The following is a 17,839-nucleotide window of genomic DNA, read 5'->3' as shown; positions in this document are numbered from 1 at the left end:
TCGCCTTCTTATGAAAGCTTGAAATCCTTCTATTTCATTGAATGACCATTTTTTCCCTTGAAGTACTATGCGTAATTTTTCTAGGTGGGTGATTCTTGATGATAGTTCTAACTCCTTTGCCTTCCAGAATATCACGTTCAACGACGTCTGATCCATTAATGTTGCAGCTGCTAAGTCCTGTGTAATCCTGTTGTGGCTTCTCAATATTTGAATTGTTACTTTCTGGTCACTTGCAATATTTTTTCCTTGACCTGATAGTTTTGGAATTTGGCTACAATGGCCCTTGGAGTTTTTATTTTTCGATCTCTTTCTGGAGGTAATTGGTATATTCTTTCAATGCCTATTTTGCTTCTAGTTCCAGGACATTGGGGCAGTTTTCCTTGATAATTTCTTGAAAGATGCTGTCCAGGTCCTCCTTTTGGGTATGGCTTTCAGGTAGTCCAATAATTCTGGTATTGTCTTTCTTGCATCTATTTTCCAGGTCAGTTTTTCCAATGAGGTATTTTATATTTTCTTCTATTTTTCATACTTTTGAATTTGTTTGATTGATTCTTGATGTCTCATGGAGTCATTAGCTTCCACTTGCCCAATTCTAACTTTTGAGGAGTTGTATTCTTCTGTTCTTTAGCTTTTGTTCTTCCTTTTCCATTTAGTCATGTGTACATTTTAAGTAATTGTTTTCTTCAGCGAATTTTTATCTCCTTTTCCATTTGGCCAATTTTACTTTTAAGCAGTTGTTTTCTTTTTTCAAGCTATTGACTCTTTATTCATAATTCTCTTGCATAATTCTCATTTCTTTTCTCAATTTTTCTTCTACTTCTCTTATATGATTTTAAAGCTCCTTTTTGGGCTCTTCCATGAGTTCTTTCTGGGTTTGAGATGACCTATTTTTCTTTGGGGTTTTACTTATAAATTTTACTCATAAAACCCCAGAAGAGGACAATTCTTCTGGATTTGTGTCTTGATCTTTCCTGTCACCATAATAATTTTCTGTGATCAATTCCTTTTTTTTGTTTGTTTTTTGCTCATCTTTTTTACCTTTTCCCTTTCTTTTAAATTTGAGCTTTGCCTTGAGGTGAAAGGAGCACTGTCTCAGATTTCTTATGCCAGGGGCTACAGTCCTTAGCCTGGTGCTGCACTGATGTTGCCTTGAGGTCCACAGGGGACTCTCACATCTGGTGCTGAGCTGAGGGGGTGGGGTGGGGGATGACTGGTGCTACTGGAGGGCATAGGGGTCTGGCAGTTTACCTGGTGCTAAACCAGGGTCCTAGTGCTGATGTCTGGTGTGTGGTGGGGCCAGTGAAGTTTTTCTGTGTTTCTCCAGGGCTACACTGAAGCACATGACAATCTGGCTACTAGAGGCTGCCAGTTTGTCCAGGGTGATGCTGAAGCATGTGGTAGGGGCCCCTGGTGGTTGCCTGTTTGCTCAGACCCCTACAGGATTGGTATCTACTTGTTTGCCTAAGGCCATGCTGAAGTGTGTAGAGGTCTGGTGGCAGGAGGTTGCCTGTTTGCCTGGGGTTATGCTGAAGTCAAAGTCTGCCCATTCCCCTGGCTATGCTGGTGAGGGGTTCTGGTCATTGGTTCATCTGTTCGAACACATTAGGGCTCAGGATCTCCTGCTGGTTTGCTGAGGTAGAGCTTGCTGCTGGCTTGCTGGGGTGGTTCCTGTCCTGAACTGTGCTCCCCGTTTATTCAAGTGAGACAGATCTTTCTTGGGACAGATCTGAGTTTCTTGGGCTAAATGATTGTTTCACTCCATCTTTTTAGTGGTTCTGCTATTACAGGATTTGTTTTGGGGTGCTATTTTATGGTTGCTTGGAGATGAATAAGGGAGAGTTATGGCAATTTACTGCTTACTCTACAGTAAATCTTGGACCTGAGAAGTTGACATTTTCCTGTATTGTAATGTACTTAATAAATATAAAGGAGTGAAAGTATAATCTATAAGGTCCTAGAGGGGAATGGTCTTTATAAAATTGAGTAGAGGGAATGGCAGTTGAGATGGGGCAGCTAGGTGGCACAGGGGATAGAGCACTGGCCTTGGAATCAGGAACTCATCTTCTGGAATTCATACCTGGCTTCAGACACTTACTAGCTGTGCAACCCTGGGCAAGTCACTTAACCTTGTTTGCCTCAGTTTTCTCACATGTAAAATGAACTAGAGAGGGAAATGACAAATCACTCCAGTATCTTTGCCAAGAAAATTCCAAATGGGGCCACAAAGAGTCAGACACAACTGGAATGACTTGACAACAATAGCAGTCGAGGAAGCCTTCATGGAAAAGGTGGAAGTTTCAGAGGACAGGTAGGAAATAGATGATTTTAGAAAGGGACAAACAGGGACTGCATAAATAAAGGCATAGAGGGTGGGAAAGAACAAAGTATGTTTGGGGATATTTGAATAGTACAGTTTGGTGCAACTAAAGTAGGCAGAGGAACATAATACGAGATGAGGCTGAAAAGGCAAGGCCATGTCAGACCACCAAAGTCCTTGAGGACTAGGCAAAAAAAGATTTTTCTTGTCAGGAAAAAGGATCTAAGATTTAAATTTGGAAGACACTGAAAGACAACCTAGTCCAACTTTCTTCCTATAGAAAACAGGCTGAGCAAAGTGATTCACCTATAGTTAGTCACTCAGCCACTCAGTAGCTCCTGTATTCCATCCTAGATCTCTGGCACTAAAATTAGTATTCTTTCCAATATGCCAAGGGGTAGTAAAATGAAGGATGAATTGGAAGGGGAAGAGAATGAAGTCAGGAAAACCTGTTAGGTGGCTATGCTGATAGTCCAGTGTGTGTGTTCATCTTTCGTTGCCAAAGAAGACCACACCATCAGAGAAATAATGACATGACTTGCACTTGACTTTGTTTTGAGTGAGGGAGGGCTATGCAGGTCACCAGCCTCACTTTCCTTCAGAGCCATCTGAATCCAGTGACCAGATATTCGTCAGGATGACTGGAGATGACCCAGGATGAGGCAATTGGGGTTAGGTGACTTGCCCAAGGTCACACAGCTAGTGAGTGTCAAGTGTCTGAGGTGAGACCTGGTTATGAGTACAAATTGCTACTTACTAGATGTTTGGCAGGGCACTTTGCAACTCAGGGTTTCAGTGTTCTCATTTTTCAAATGAGATGACTAGGTTTCTAAGTATGGTAATGTTGGATAGAGCACTGGATTTTGACTTAAGAAATTCTGAATTAAAATATTATCTTAAACATAAGCTCTCAAGCCGCGGTTCCCTGAATCTATAAAATAATAGCAACTATATCACATGAGTTGATCAAATTAAATAATGTATACAAAGTGCTCTGCTAACCTTATAACACTTATTTAGTGTGAGATCTCATGTCTATTATTATCCTTTGACTGGGATTTTTCAAATCTAGTGCTCACCAAATTTAACATGAATCATTAAGAACTGGCTGTGTAGTGCTTTTCGCAGGTACTGCCTGTAGACCCTTTAGAAACAAGCAGAAGCCTTTCAGACTGGACACTAAATGCTCATAATCTTCCTATGGTTTCTTCTTATTATTGAGAACTACCCAGAAAGTCGGGTAATTAAGGCAGGGAGTGACGGATAGTGCCCTAAAGTTTAAATGTTTTAGGAGGATCTATCTTATTAACACTTTAAAACATGGGAGAATAATGTCATTAATTTTGATTAATTCATTTGCTCTTAATATAGCTTTTAATTTGTAATTCTATGTGAATTACAATGTAATTTGGCATTAATTATACTAAATTGACTATAAGTCAGCCAATCACAATGGGAAATTACTCACAGCTGAAAGTAAAACTAAAACCCTCCTTCAGAAAGGAAGAAGCTTATTTAAGGCCAGGCAATAATAGTACATTAGGGAGGATTCTATCTCTGGAGAGGGCAGAGTATTGGGTCTTCCAAGAAAGCTACCACTGGTTAGCAAGTTCTGTCACTCTACACACTGCTGGGACTTTGAAGTGCAGTCTATATAAATTCAAAAAATGACAAATAATGAAGTAAATAAAGGTATCGATTTGCCTACCACTTACCTTAGGGCATCCTGAAATATCTTCTTACTTTAGTTATTTTATGTAAAATTCAGAGTCATGGGATGAATGTTACCTTGATAGTCCAGTAGGATGGTAATGAAGACTTGTATACTAAAGTGGTAACAGTGGAAATAAAGAAGAAATCCAAACAAAAGATGTGGAGTTAGAATTTACAGGATTTGATAACAGCATTGATGAAAAGGAAAGAGATGACTTAAAAATAAGCTCAGCTTTGGACATGCTGAATTTAAGGTCATATTAGTATAGATGTTCTTTAGACAGTTGGAGATATAAGTGAATAACTCAAAAACAGTTCATCTACAACTGATTTGTGCTACCAATGAAACCTTTTCCCAGGTCTCTCATAAACTTAGTTGTACCTGATTTTTATTAGTTGTTCAGTCATGTCTGACTCTTTGTTGACCCCATTTGAGGTTTTCTTGGTAAAGATACTGGAGTGATTTGCCGTTTCTTCCCCAGCTCATTTTATAGATGAGGAAACTGAGGTAAACAAAGTTAAATGAGTTGCCCAGGGCCACATAGCTAGTAAGCATCTGAGGCTGGATTTGAACTCAGATCTTTCTGACTCCAGGCCTGGTGCTCTATCCAGTGCACATACCAAATGGAAAATTCTACTTGGTAATATATGTAACAGGTTTCAGATACATGCCATTAGTTTGTAGGCTGCCATTGCATGTGGAGCTATTAAAATTCCAAATTGTTAGGTAAAGTCCTTTGTTAAATTTGTAATTTTTGAACCACACCATCAAAGAAATGCCAAAATGAGTAGTTTAGATAAGGGAGGGTTCAAAATGGATCTTCCTGGTAGATTCCCTTTCACAGAATCTACCTTTACTAATACAGATAAACTCAAAATTGTTCCTATAGACACTTGATCACTGAATGAAACAGGGGAAAATTAATGTTTTAGATACAAGATCTCCTTAGAATTTGACTAGCTTTTCCTAGAGGTGAAAGTGGGGGGAGGGGGGACAGTGGAAGCGATGGTGATGACAGGATGACAGCAAAACATGTACTAAAAAAATTAGTAAATAAAATTTTTTTTGGTATTGCTATTCCACTGTTTATCCCTGGTGGGTTATCAGGATGGGTGTTTACTGACCCTTCAGAAACATTACAAAGAATAGTGGCATCTGGATTAGTACTGAAATTAACATGCAGCCTAAACATCAAAGAAAGAAAGAAATCCAGAAACATCTTTAATATATATGCACATCTATGTATATATATGAGTATATATTATGCATGTATATCTATATAGGAATACCTACAACTAAGTACTACAAATTGTTTCTGGATAAATTTCTGGATAAACTTGCTAGGGAGCTTCCTTGTATGGTTCCCATTGTCTAATTGATGGATGTTGAATGTTTATTCATAGTGGAGGATGCTGGCCAGTTTCTCTCTCCTAGTACTAAGCTAACCTTGGTCAGAATGTAGCAGTCAGAATCTAGGAGTCAAGAGCTCATCTGAGCAGATAGAGTAGGATTTGTATCAGGACTATTAAATGTATATCCAAAGATGAAGAGACAAAAAGAAATGAGAAAGAGAAGTGAGAGGAATGATATGGAGAAGGGTTGGAGGAAAGTGAGGGAAGGAAAATCACAGGAAACAAAAGGTTAAAAGAAAGGATAAAGGAAGAGAATACCAGTAAGGACTGGAATGAGGGGATTAAATAATGCCAAGGAGAAGAATACATCTCCACAGGGCCCCTCTCCCCACAAACTCTTTAAAATCGATAACCCAACCCTTAAACAAGATGTAACCTTTCAGTAGAGACAACATCCAACTTTCTTATGTATTAGGAAGTCTCTTCACACCGGGAGGAAGTCTTCCTCCTTGTGGGTCGGATCCCACAGATATTGAGCACAAAGAGGAAAGAACAGATGCCAGGGATAATGTGCAAGGGTGACCGTACTATTACAGTCCATTATTCCCAGCTCTCATTGGTGATATCTAACCCTACTGATTAACAACTGGGATTATAAAATGCCTTTCTTTATCTTTTCCCCTCTTTTTTCTTTTCTTTTCTTTTCCTTTCTTTCTTTCTTTCTTTCTTTTCTTTTTTTTTTGTTGTTCAAGATGTGGACAACTTGGGTTCCATTCCAATGGAGAGTTCTCTAATCTCACTAGCAAATCACTCGCTTGCTCATCTCCTCCCCACTCATCCTTGTGCAAATTGCTGCATTGTGTTTTCCACAAGGGCAAACAGAAAGACTGCTGAAGCAGACAGATCTTCTGGAAACCTGTGACCATATAAATTGATCAGTAACAGCAGTGAAATCCTAAAGAATGTATGGGGAAGACACTGCTTTGCTTCCCCTTCCCCCATCCCTTCCCCAATTACTCCCTTTCTCAAAATGTGTGAGGTCACGGCTAATGGGAAATATTCTGAGGTAGCACTTGTGTCCCCTGGCTTTCACTATGCTTCTGTCTTTTTTCTATGCAAGGGTCATGTATTCTATTAGCTGTAGTCATCAGTAGCTCATGACTTCCCTTCCAAAGCTCTATCAACAAACTGTGTGGCTGGATAAAATTGCTTAATCTTAGTTTCTTCCAGTGTAAAATGCAGGAAAATAAAATAAAAATTCGGGGAAAAAATATTAAACTTAGTTCACTGCACTGACATACGCAAGGCTGGCAGATGGTCAATAAAAGTTAGTTGATAAACCAAATTCTTATCTTACTGAAATAGCATTTGCTTGAATGCATTTGCATTTATGAAAGAAAAGGCGCTATACTAAGCATGTTGGTTCTAAGTAATTGTGCTGTCCAGGAATGATGCCTTTTTAAAGTGTCAATGCTAGTAGCTCCAAAAATGAAATTTTTCACTAAGGAAATGCTTCCTTTTAACCTCACCTAATATTTGGAGCTGCATGGAGAATGAGGACTGTATTGCCAAGGGAGAAACAAACAATAGTTATTCAGGCAAAATGCTGTTCTAGATTACATTCCTCTAAGGAAATTTAGGCTTAAAAGATTTTCAATAAATGCCATCTCTGGAGTTATCATACTTACAGACTATTCAATTTAAGAATTTTAAAAATCCAAATTTCTATTCCTACTTATTTGAAAATCAGAATAGGGAGTCAACAAATTTGTTGACCTATTTTTCTTTCATTTTGTAGTAGCAGTAGTAGTGATGATGGTGATGATAATAATTATAAAATATAACATCAGGATAGAGAATTGTCCTAGGACCATTTCTTTCTGAATTCTGTTAAGAAAAAAATTGATCAAAGAACAGCAACAATGACAATAATAAAAATAATAATAATTGGCTCATCTATAAAGAGCTTGACTTACTGATCAATTTAGAATAAGATAGAAAAGAGTAGAACTCTAACAAGGACACAAAATGTTGACTTGAATTATTCAACAGAAGCTTACTGTATTTCATAAACTAAGAGAAAACAAATACCTTTATACAAAAATAAAATAACCCTCAAAATATCCTTGAGAATTCAACAAGGAAACTGAATCGGAAGTAGGCCATTCTTATACAGAACCATTATTTACATTTGTCTAGACATAACCTTGATTTACGAACAATGCTTTTAATAGACATCATGTCATGCAATCGTCATAAATTCCAATGAACGAAAACATTTTAAAATATAGAGACCTGCGAGAAGAAATAAGAAAATCATGTGGGATTAGGATAAGGAACATATCCTTGTTATCCTGTCTGCCATTGGACTTATTTCAAAAATGTTTTGAATGAACATATAGAAGATGAACTTACAATCAAATACTTTGATTCATTTACAAGTACATTCTTTACCCACTTGTGCAATAGTCTGTAGAATATTAAATATAAAATAATAATAGTAGGTAAAATAACATCTTGTCCCAGGACCATTTCTATCCAAATTCGATTGAAAAAGAAGAGAAGAATTAGATGAATAATGATAGTAACAATATTCTGTATTGTGTTCATCCTTCGTTGCCAAAGAAGACCATGCCATCAGAGAATGATGACGTGACTTGCACTTGACTTTGCTTTGAGTGAGGGAGGGCTGTGCAGGTCACCAGCCTCACTTCTCCTCCAGAGCCATCTGGGTCCAGTGACCAGATATTCATCCAAATTCAGTTGAAAAAGAAGAGAATTAGATGAAAAATAATAGTAACTATAAGACACTGTGCCAAAGGAGAAAGAAAGAGAGCTGTCTTCAGATTCAGGAAGACATAGATACAAGTTTCTAAAAATACAAGTGACTGATTAGTTATTGATATGTATTGATGGAAGAGGATTCATCACCTGGAATTTCTTCTACCAATGAAATCATCACAGGTTTGGGGGAAAAAAATCCATTCTTTTATCTCTCAAAAGTTGTCCATGTTTACAAACATGGAAATTTTTGACCTTTGATGAGCAGATGGAAGGTCTTGGTAATACCATCTTTTTCCCTCACTAGCTAATAGTGTCCACTTTTACAACAACTCCATGACTACAGTTATCAAGATGGAACCTTCATTGACTTGGACTAAAACGTCAGTATTTTCAACTCTTTATAAATCACATTAGAGAAAAAACCCCAAGTGGTTTTGCTTCATAAACTGGTCAGTTTTTATTGAATGTGGGCTCCCACTTGATGCCTATAAGTAATCACTGCTAAGCATGGGAATCTAGTTTCATCTGAAACAATTCTAGTTGTGAGAGAAACAAATATCTTTTCCTATTTGGAGACATCTTCAAATGACAACTCAGTGTTAGTATTTGTGGAAAAGGTTTGTAACATCATATGGTGAAAAGTAATTTTCCATAAAATTGTGACAGATTGGGGAGAAAACATTGGCACTAAGTTTCTGCTTTCTCATTTAATATGGCTCATGAAATGTGAATTAGCTAAATTGATTGATAAAAGTAAATCAGACTCTTGTGAGCACAGAACAATTTACATATTACAAGATGTTAGTTGATTTCTTTTTCTCTTTCTTGGCACATCTCAAACGTTAGGAAATATTTTCACAATCCAGAGACCAACAGCATTTGTCCTGATACACGTGCTGATGAAGCCTGTGAATGTCTTATTTATTCAGTCTTAACAGTGTGTTGAATTGGAATCTTGAACAATTAAAGCACAGAATACATTATTCTTTTTTTTTTATTAAAGACATTTAAAGATTTCAAGGCATTCAAAAGAGAGGTTGACATGGTGCCTAGGAAGCTCTCATTTCAGAACATCCCTCTTCCAGAAGCAGACAAGGCACTGGACCTCATGAGGCCAGCTACTGTTTGAAATAGTGGGGTGAAATGAACATTTGTTTGAATACAGAGCTAGCAAGAAGCATCAGGATAGAGATATAAAGAATTCTCTGAAAGCATTTTCCAGCCCAAACTCCTTTCAGACCTGGAAATCCCTTGGCTCATAAGATCATAGTAGATTTAGTGCTAGAAGGGTCCCTAGAAGTCACCTATTTCAATACCCACATTTACAGATAAGAACCAGGGAGATTAAGAAACTTGTTCAAAGTCACACAGGTATAAGTCGCAGAGCAGGATTCAATCCCAGTTGTTCTATCAGCAAATCCACATATTCCATTAGAATCACTATGGACTAGTGATAACATAAATAAATTTGTTGTTGACAATTATTACCTGTGTGACCTTCAGCAAGTCACTTAACCCTCCTGGGTCTCAGTAATATGGCTCTACATATTTATAAAATAGTTAGACTAAATGAATGATATAGAATTTATTAAGCACTTTGTTCAGTTATGTCCAACTCTTTGTGACCCCATTTTGGAGTTTTCTTGGCAAAGGCACTGGAATGGTGTGCCATTTCCTTCTTCAACTCATTTTACAGATAAGGAAACTGAGGCAAACAGGGTTAAGTGACTTGCCTAGGGTCTTATAGCTAGTGTCTGTGGCCAGATTTGAATTCAGGAAGCTGAGTTTTCCTGATGCTATCTACTTTGCCACCTAGCTTCCCCCTTACTATGTGTTAAATGCTGTGCTAGGATCTGTGAATACAGACAGAAAAGTGAGACAGTCCCTGACTTCAAGAAGCTCACATTCTAACATGGAGAGATTGTATATAAGAGGGATGACTATTGAGGTCTCTTTGAACTTTAGATCTAATAGACTGGTTTGCCCATCTTTACCCGTCATCATCAGTATATATGTTGACTTGTTGACTATAACAGTGAGGATGAAATTGTGCTTATCCAACCACACTCCCTTACTTGGTCCCCAAAGTGGCCAAAGTCCCTATCTGCAAGGTGGCTTACTGAGTTAGGGGTTCAGTCTGTCTAGATTAGAGATTTACTTTTTTTTTTTTAAAGCTAGGAAAGATAGATTGCATGATAGCCTCATTAGCACTCTTCTCAGGCTAGCTGAGACAAAACCATCTGTCACCTTAGCATACAATTGTGTGTCCACTGGATTCTTTTTTGAGAAGTTAAATGCCAAAGCTAATGTCTATTAAACACTTCTGATTTTACATGTGTCTCTTCACAGACAAGAAGTCCTAAGGATATCTTAAATGGAAATGTTCAGATTCAACTCAGTTATATCATCGAAATCCTAGAGCAGACACATTCCCTAATGAAAATTCCTAAATGGTATTAATTTGGTCTAGGCAATGGTAGGTGCTTGCTACGAGTTGCCAGTAAACAGTTGTATGTACCTACGCATGTATGTAGATATTGTGTAAAGGAATATTATTAGAAATCTCCCTACTACTACAGATAACTCAACAATAATACTTTCACTATCCTATCCACATTGTGGATAGTGCTTTGGAGTTCTTGAGGGGGGCATGTTACATTATCATGTAACATTAAGCAAATGAGAACACACAAATTGCCCAGAACAAAGCTTGTCTCTTGTGCTTTTTTTTTGTATGGATATCTCTTGGGCAACTTAGCAAGGAAGTCAGATTCTTAACTAAAGCCTCTTTTTAAAGTCTGGGCACTTTTTTTTTGTTGGTGATTGGTTTTGTTTCTTGGTCCAGCCCTGTGATTTCTCTCGTGGAAGCTTTCTCCGTCACTAAAGATAGGCAGCACAACTAACACCTTCAAGAACGAGGGCTCTCAGAGGTTCTGTGACAAGTCTGTGGTGTACAGCTAGTACTCCATCCAATGGAGGACTTGAACAGAATTTTGTGTCCACTATGCCCATTTTCCTCTGAAGTGGCAAGCTTGTTTTAAATGTTTATTTGTGAAGGAAATTTGAAAGCTGATGGAATTTAGATAACATTTTCCATAGGAAAACCTTGCTCTAATTTTCTCTACATTCTACATGTAGAAATAGAAATAGTCTATATTTTTTCTACAATTTTTTTCTATAATTTTAAAACCAGAAAGACTGCAATGACTAATTTACCACCCCCTTTATTTTACAGATGAGGAAACTGAGGCCCAGAGAAGGGAAGCCTGTGTGGCAAGTCCATCAAAAACACACAAAAACCAGGCAGTCAGATTAATTCCTTTTAGCAAATGGCTTGGACACATCGGTTTTGCATTCTGCTGTTGTTTCCAAAGCCTTGCTTTCTCTGCTGATTTCAGTTCACTGCTAAGACCATTAGAATATTTCCAGACAGAAAAAGGCCACCCAGTCCAGTGGGCCCACCTCCCGCCTGTCTCATTGGGCTTGTAGCTGCTACTTGCAGGAGAAGAAATGCTAATGATTTTTGATGGCTTTGGGGCCTCATTGCAGTTCCTCCTCAAGCCCACAAAAGGTGGCATATTTGGAGTATTTCATCAGAGTGGCGGTAACTTGGGGCCATTGGAACTGCTTGCTCCTCCGGTTGCCCTGGAGTCGTTCAGCATAAAGGCTGATGGCTGATGCAGTTGCAATTTTTTTTTCTATAAAGCCCAATGCCTTTTGTGGACCTGCAGAGGCTTACATTCCCTCCCAAAAAGGTAATTTGAATGTGCAGCTGAATTTAGATGCATTTTGCTAATTTGTTTTATTATGCATAGAAATATTGGTATAAAAGGTGTTTCAATTATTTTCTAAGGCAGGGACCTATGCATTCTCTGGGGCCACAAAGACTTTAAATGGAGTTATTTTTCTCGGCCTATAATCATTCTCCCTTTTAAGTACCCCAGCAGAAAAAGTAAGTTTACTGCTCCTTGCACAATGGCCCTCTTCACTTTTAGGTTTGGGAGACCTGGGTGACCTACGAAAGTTAATTAGAAGGTTAACAAAGACTAAGGCAGAGTAGAATACATCGCCTCTCCTTCAGCCAAAGATGTCATCCATTAATTAGGGAAATCGTTAAGGTGGCCTTTATTGAATCCATAGAAAATCTGCCGTTGGCGGTCGACAGTTTTGATCAGATTTTCTCCCCAATAATGCTATCCTTAATAGTACGAAAAGCAGAGGGCTTGGGGTGGGGGTGGGGGGGAGCATTGGGGGTGGGAAGGATTTGTTTCAGCAACATTACAGTTAAACAGCCGCCAATTGTGACGGCTTTGATTCTCAGGCTACAGGGCATACTTTCTCCATGATGTAATCTTTATTGAACCTGGAAGCTGAGAGAGAAGGAGCAAGGGGGAGAGAGAGAGGGAGAGAGAGGGGAAGAGAGAAAAGGAAAGGGAAAGAGGGGCTGAAGCTGCTCTTACTGCCTCTTGGCCACAGGAGGCCCTGGGAGTTACTTATCAAAGGGATCTTGGGCAGGCTGCACCGGCAGAGTGCTACCTGATACCCCGCCCTGCTCCCCAGCACACACACACATGCCCCTTTCCTACTGCTAAACTAGCTTCACAAATAGGTGTTTGTCCTCTACCCTCACCCACTGGCTGGAGAAAGGAAGGAACTGGAGGCAGTGCGGTGCAGTCTGTGACCTACGGTCTGTTCAGGAGGGCTGGGGCTTTTTGACTTGTAGGGATGCTTGAAAGCTTAGGTGCTAAAGCCCAGCGCCTTTAAGAATGAATATTTAATGAATACAGAAGGGAAAGTTTTCTCTCTGTGTCTCTGTCTTTCTGTCTCTGTCTGTCTTCCCCTTCTCCCCCTTCTCATCTACCCCTTCCCTCCAACTCCTTTCTCTGACACCAAGACAACCAGTCAATTCACTCCAAAAAGGAACCAAACTGGTTGTTAGCTATTGTGGAAACCAAACAACTTGACTACATTTTAAACTTTTCAACTTTTTTGTTTTGGTGTTTTTAGACCCAGTGTAGCTGCCATCCCCTCCCCTTCCTCCTCCCCTCCCTCTCCTAACCCCCAGGCAATTTCATGAATTTTGGGTTCCCAAAAACCCTTCTAGGAATGTCTCTAGAGCTTCCATTTCTGCATTCTATCAACTAGAAAGTCTCACTTGATTTTTGTAATAGGTTCTTCGCCAGTTTTTATTGCTGAAATGTCGAATTTATTTCTGAAACTACATTGTGGAGCTGTAAATTGGCTCCATGGGTCTTGTGTTCTCATGAATTCCTCCCTAATGAACTGGCATCTTTTGATGTGTCAAGAGTTTGTGTATATTTCCCCTCTGTCCATGGCAAGAGCCAGAAAAATGAAACTGTTTTATTTTGAAAAGATTTCTAAAGTAAGGTAATTGATGTTGTTTTGGTAAGCTGCATGTAAAAATTAAAGAACTATTTCAGGATCTTGGTTTTATTCCCATCATGAGAGCTTTCCTACAGCTGGGTAGCAGGTATCCCCCTCAATTTCTTTAGACTGGTTATTTTATTTATATACCATCCATGACATCCTGCATTTTGTACTTCTGTTTGTCCCATGTCTCCCAGTAACCAGAGGGGCTTCTCTATGCTTTATCTCTGCTCTGAGCTCCAGCCCACCCACAGCTCCAGTTTCTGTGTGGGTGGATGAGAAGGAAAAGCCAATTCATGAGGTGGGGTGATGGAGGAGTTGGGGAAGGGGAGAAAAGGGAATGGTGATAGTAATCCCTGGGGCAGTGGTGACAGGCAATGACCTCAGGGACACATTGAAGCACCACATACTTGGTATTTTCCAAAGTTGGGAAAAATTCGGCCCTTCGAGCTGCTCTGTTAGTACTGCAGTTGGAGCAGAGGTCTGTCAAATGAGAGGACCCAGACTAGTTGACATCTGAGGTCCCCACCGATTCCAAATTCTATGATCCTAAATGGAGCTGTGTTCTTACCCCTACATGAGCTAGGAATAAGAGCAAACCTAGGTTTGGCCAGAAGTGACTTTGCTCTATTTCCTCAGGATTTGGATAGGCAAACTCAAAGATATCTTTCATGCCACTTTCATATATGCCATTTCAGCCCTGCCACAAAACAGTGTCTCCATCTGCCATCATCCAATCCTGTCCCACAACTTCCTCCTTACCCAGCTGCAGCCCCAAAAGCAGGAAACCCATGAGCCAGTCTGGCTTTAGAAGGGGGAAGAATTTGCAGCCGAGGCCATGACTGTATCACCTCCAGCCCTCTGTCAGTTATAGCCAAAACTAGGAGAAGGCAATTGGAGCTTTGTTCCAGATTACCAAAATTAAGTGAATGCTGGTAGCACTTATAGTCTTTTAGTAGGCAGAAACAACTGCATTTAGCATCTGGGCAGCAATAATTAGTTAAAATAGAAAACCAACAGATGGTTTGCTTTCTCTCTCCAGAGTCTATCTACTCCAGGTGAGTTCCTCCTTGCCATGGTCTTGCCCTTCTCTCTTTATTGGCCACAGACTCCCCAGTATCAGTTTCATGTGTCCTAGGTCTGAGGTCCTCCCACTGAATGAATTTACTGATTTGAGAATGTTGTTTACATGTGTTATCTTGAATGTGTTTTATGGTTTTATTTTAGCCCTCTAAAGGTCAGTCTATGTGCACTTTCTCCTTTCCAGGCTATCCCCCCCAGCCCTTCCAGGCAGCTTTCCTTGATGAACTCTACCTATCTCTTCATAGCTTTATTCTTGGTCTTCTGAGCACTCTTAAATTTATTCTTTCCCTGCTGAGATGTCATTAGTCATCCACAATGAAAAGGGTGCTGCTTCTGGAGTCATAGAAACTATGCTCAAATACCAAATGTACCACTTACTCTCAATGGCCCTTTGGGAAGTCCCTTCTCCTCCCTAGGCCTGAGTGTGCCCATTGTAAAATGAAGAGTCAGGACTCAATGACTTACTTCTATGGTGCCTTCTGTCTCTGAAGCTATACTCCTGTGTTGCTCCCATCCATTCATATATGAATGTTGTCTCTAACTAAGATGTGAACTTCTTGAGGTCAGCGGCTATTTCTCCCCCTTATTTATCACTCCACCTCTCCTCCCAAGTCAAACACTGGTGATATTTGAAGTTCATAAAATATTTTCTTTACAAAAGTCCTTGAGGTAGATACATTGACCCCTTCTTATAAACAGGGAGACTCAAGGCAGTTAAAAAAACTTGCCCAAGGGTCACATAGCTAGTAGTAATAGCAATGGGGATGTTGATAATTGCTGACATATATAAAGATTTTAAGGTTTATAAAGCATCTTACATACACAGGAGGCAGTATAGTGTGATGGAAAGAAAGCTGGCCATAGAGGCAAAAGTTCAAGTTCTACTTCTAACAGATACTAGCTGTGAGAGCTTGGACAGATCATTTAAACTCTCAGTGCCCTAAACACCTGAGATTATGAGCTGCAAAGGAGGTGCTAATTGATAGAGGGAGTTTCCTCATCTATACGTCCTCTGTACCAATGAAATCACAGATTTATTCATTACCTTCTTTGATTGTCACAATGATGCTATAAAACAGTTATTGTAGGTATTATTATCCCCATTTAACAGATGAGAAAACTAGCCAAGAGATGAGGTGATTTTCCCTTCGATTTTATTAATTATAATTGTATTCGTGTTAACAAGAAGTTTAACTTACTAATCATGTATACTTCAGTGTCAATTACTTTTACTGGATAATTTTAAAATACCTTTTCACACTGAGAAAAAGAGAATTAAAATTCTCATATATAAAATAAAGGACTTGGCCTAGGTTCTTTCTAGCTCCAAAGTTCAATGACATCACACACCATGAAGAGAGAATGAGTCGTATCAATTAATCAAGTATATTCCTTGCCTTCAATGAGCTTATAGCCTAATAGGCAAGTCACTTAGCAAGACAAAAAATAGACACTTTAGAAATACTTTCAAGAAGGATTAAAAAATATATATTTTTAGATTAGGGAAGCAGCGTAGTATAGAAGAAAGGGCATTTTGATTCTTGCTTCTTTGAAATTCTACCCACAGTCCTGGTGGAACTTATTTTAAATGCCTCACTACATGGCAGACATTGTGCTAGGCTGTCAGTACCAGATCTCAAACTGTATTACAAAGTAGTGGTCATGAAAACAATCTGGTGCTGGCTAAGAAACAGAGTGCTAGATCAATGGAATAGACTAGATACACAGCATACAGTAGGAAATAACTACAGTGTTCTAGTGTTTGATACTCAAAGATCCAGGTTTTGGGGGCAAGATCTCAAAAATTTCTGGAAAAACTGGAAAACAGTTTGGCAGAAACTAGATATAAATCAACATCTCACACTATATACCAACGTAAGATGGGTACATGATTTAGACATAAAGGGTAATAGCAACTGCAAATTAGGGGAGCATGAAAAACTTCTGTCTGTAAGATCTATGGATAGGAGAAGAAATTATGATCAAACAAGAGATAGAGAGGATTTCAGGAAGTAAAATAGATAATTGATTACATAAAATTAAAAAGGTTTTGCACAGACATTGTACTAGTCTTTGAATATAAAGACAAAAGTAAAGTAATCTCTACCTTCAAGGAACTTACATTCTAATGGAATGGAGGAAATTAACAACATGCACATATATCACACATATGCACAAATTTGCATATATGTATTACTATATACATATTCATAATGTGTATACACACACACACACACAAAATAGACACAAAGTAGTATTGGAGGGGAGGAACTACTAGCAACTGTAGAGACTAGAATAAGTCTTCTACAGGAAATGGTGTTAGAATTGGGTCTTGAAGGATTCCAAGAAGTAGTGGTGAGGAGGGAATGTATTTCACACTTGGGAGACAGTCTGTGCAAAAGCATAGAGATAGAAGATTCAATGTCCTCTGTGGAAAAGCAAGAAGGGCAGCATAGATAGACTGTAGAGTGTTTGGTGGACAATAATGCTCAGTAAAGCAGGAGAGGCAAGGTTAGGGGCAGGTTTGGAAGACTCTTGAATGACACAAATATTTTTATTTGACTCTTTTTTAAAAAATTTATTTATTTAACTTTTAACATTCATTTTAACAAAATTTTGGGTTCCAAATTTTCTCCCCATTTGTCCCCTCCCCCCACCCCAAAACACTGAGCATTCTAATTGCCCCTATCACCAATCTGCCCTCTCTTCTATCATTCTTCCCTTCCCTTGTCCCCATCTTCTCTTTTGCCCTGTAGGACCAGATAACTTTCTATACCCCGTTACCTGTATTTCTTATTTCCTAGTTGTATGCAAGAACAATATTCAACAGTTGTTCCTAAAACTTTGAATTCCAACTTCTCTTCCTCCCTCCCTCCCCACCCATTCCCTTTGGAAGGTAGGCAATTCAATATAGGCCATATCTGTGTAGTTTTGCAAATGACTTCCATAATAGTCGTGTTGTGTAAGACTAACTATATTTCCCTCCATCCTATCGTGCCCCCCATTGCTTCTATTCTCTCTTTTGATCCTGTCCCTCCCCAAGGGTGTTGACTTCAAATTGCTCCCTCCTTCCATTGTCCTCCCTTCCCTCATCCCCCCTACCCTGCTTATCCCCTTCTCACCCACTTTCCTGTATTGTAAGATAGTTTTTCATACCAAAATGAGTGTGCATTTTATTCCTTCCTTTAGTGGAATGTGATG

The sequence above is a fragment of the Notamacropus eugenii genome, chromosome 2 (genome assembly GCF_028372415.1).
Source record: "Notamacropus eugenii isolate mMacEug1 chromosome 2, mMacEug1.pri_v2, whole genome shotgun sequence".
Classification (NCBI taxonomy): Eukaryota; Metazoa; Chordata; class Mammalia; order Diprotodontia; family Macropodidae; genus Notamacropus; species Notamacropus eugenii.
Note: the sequence above shows the minus strand (reverse complement) of the source record.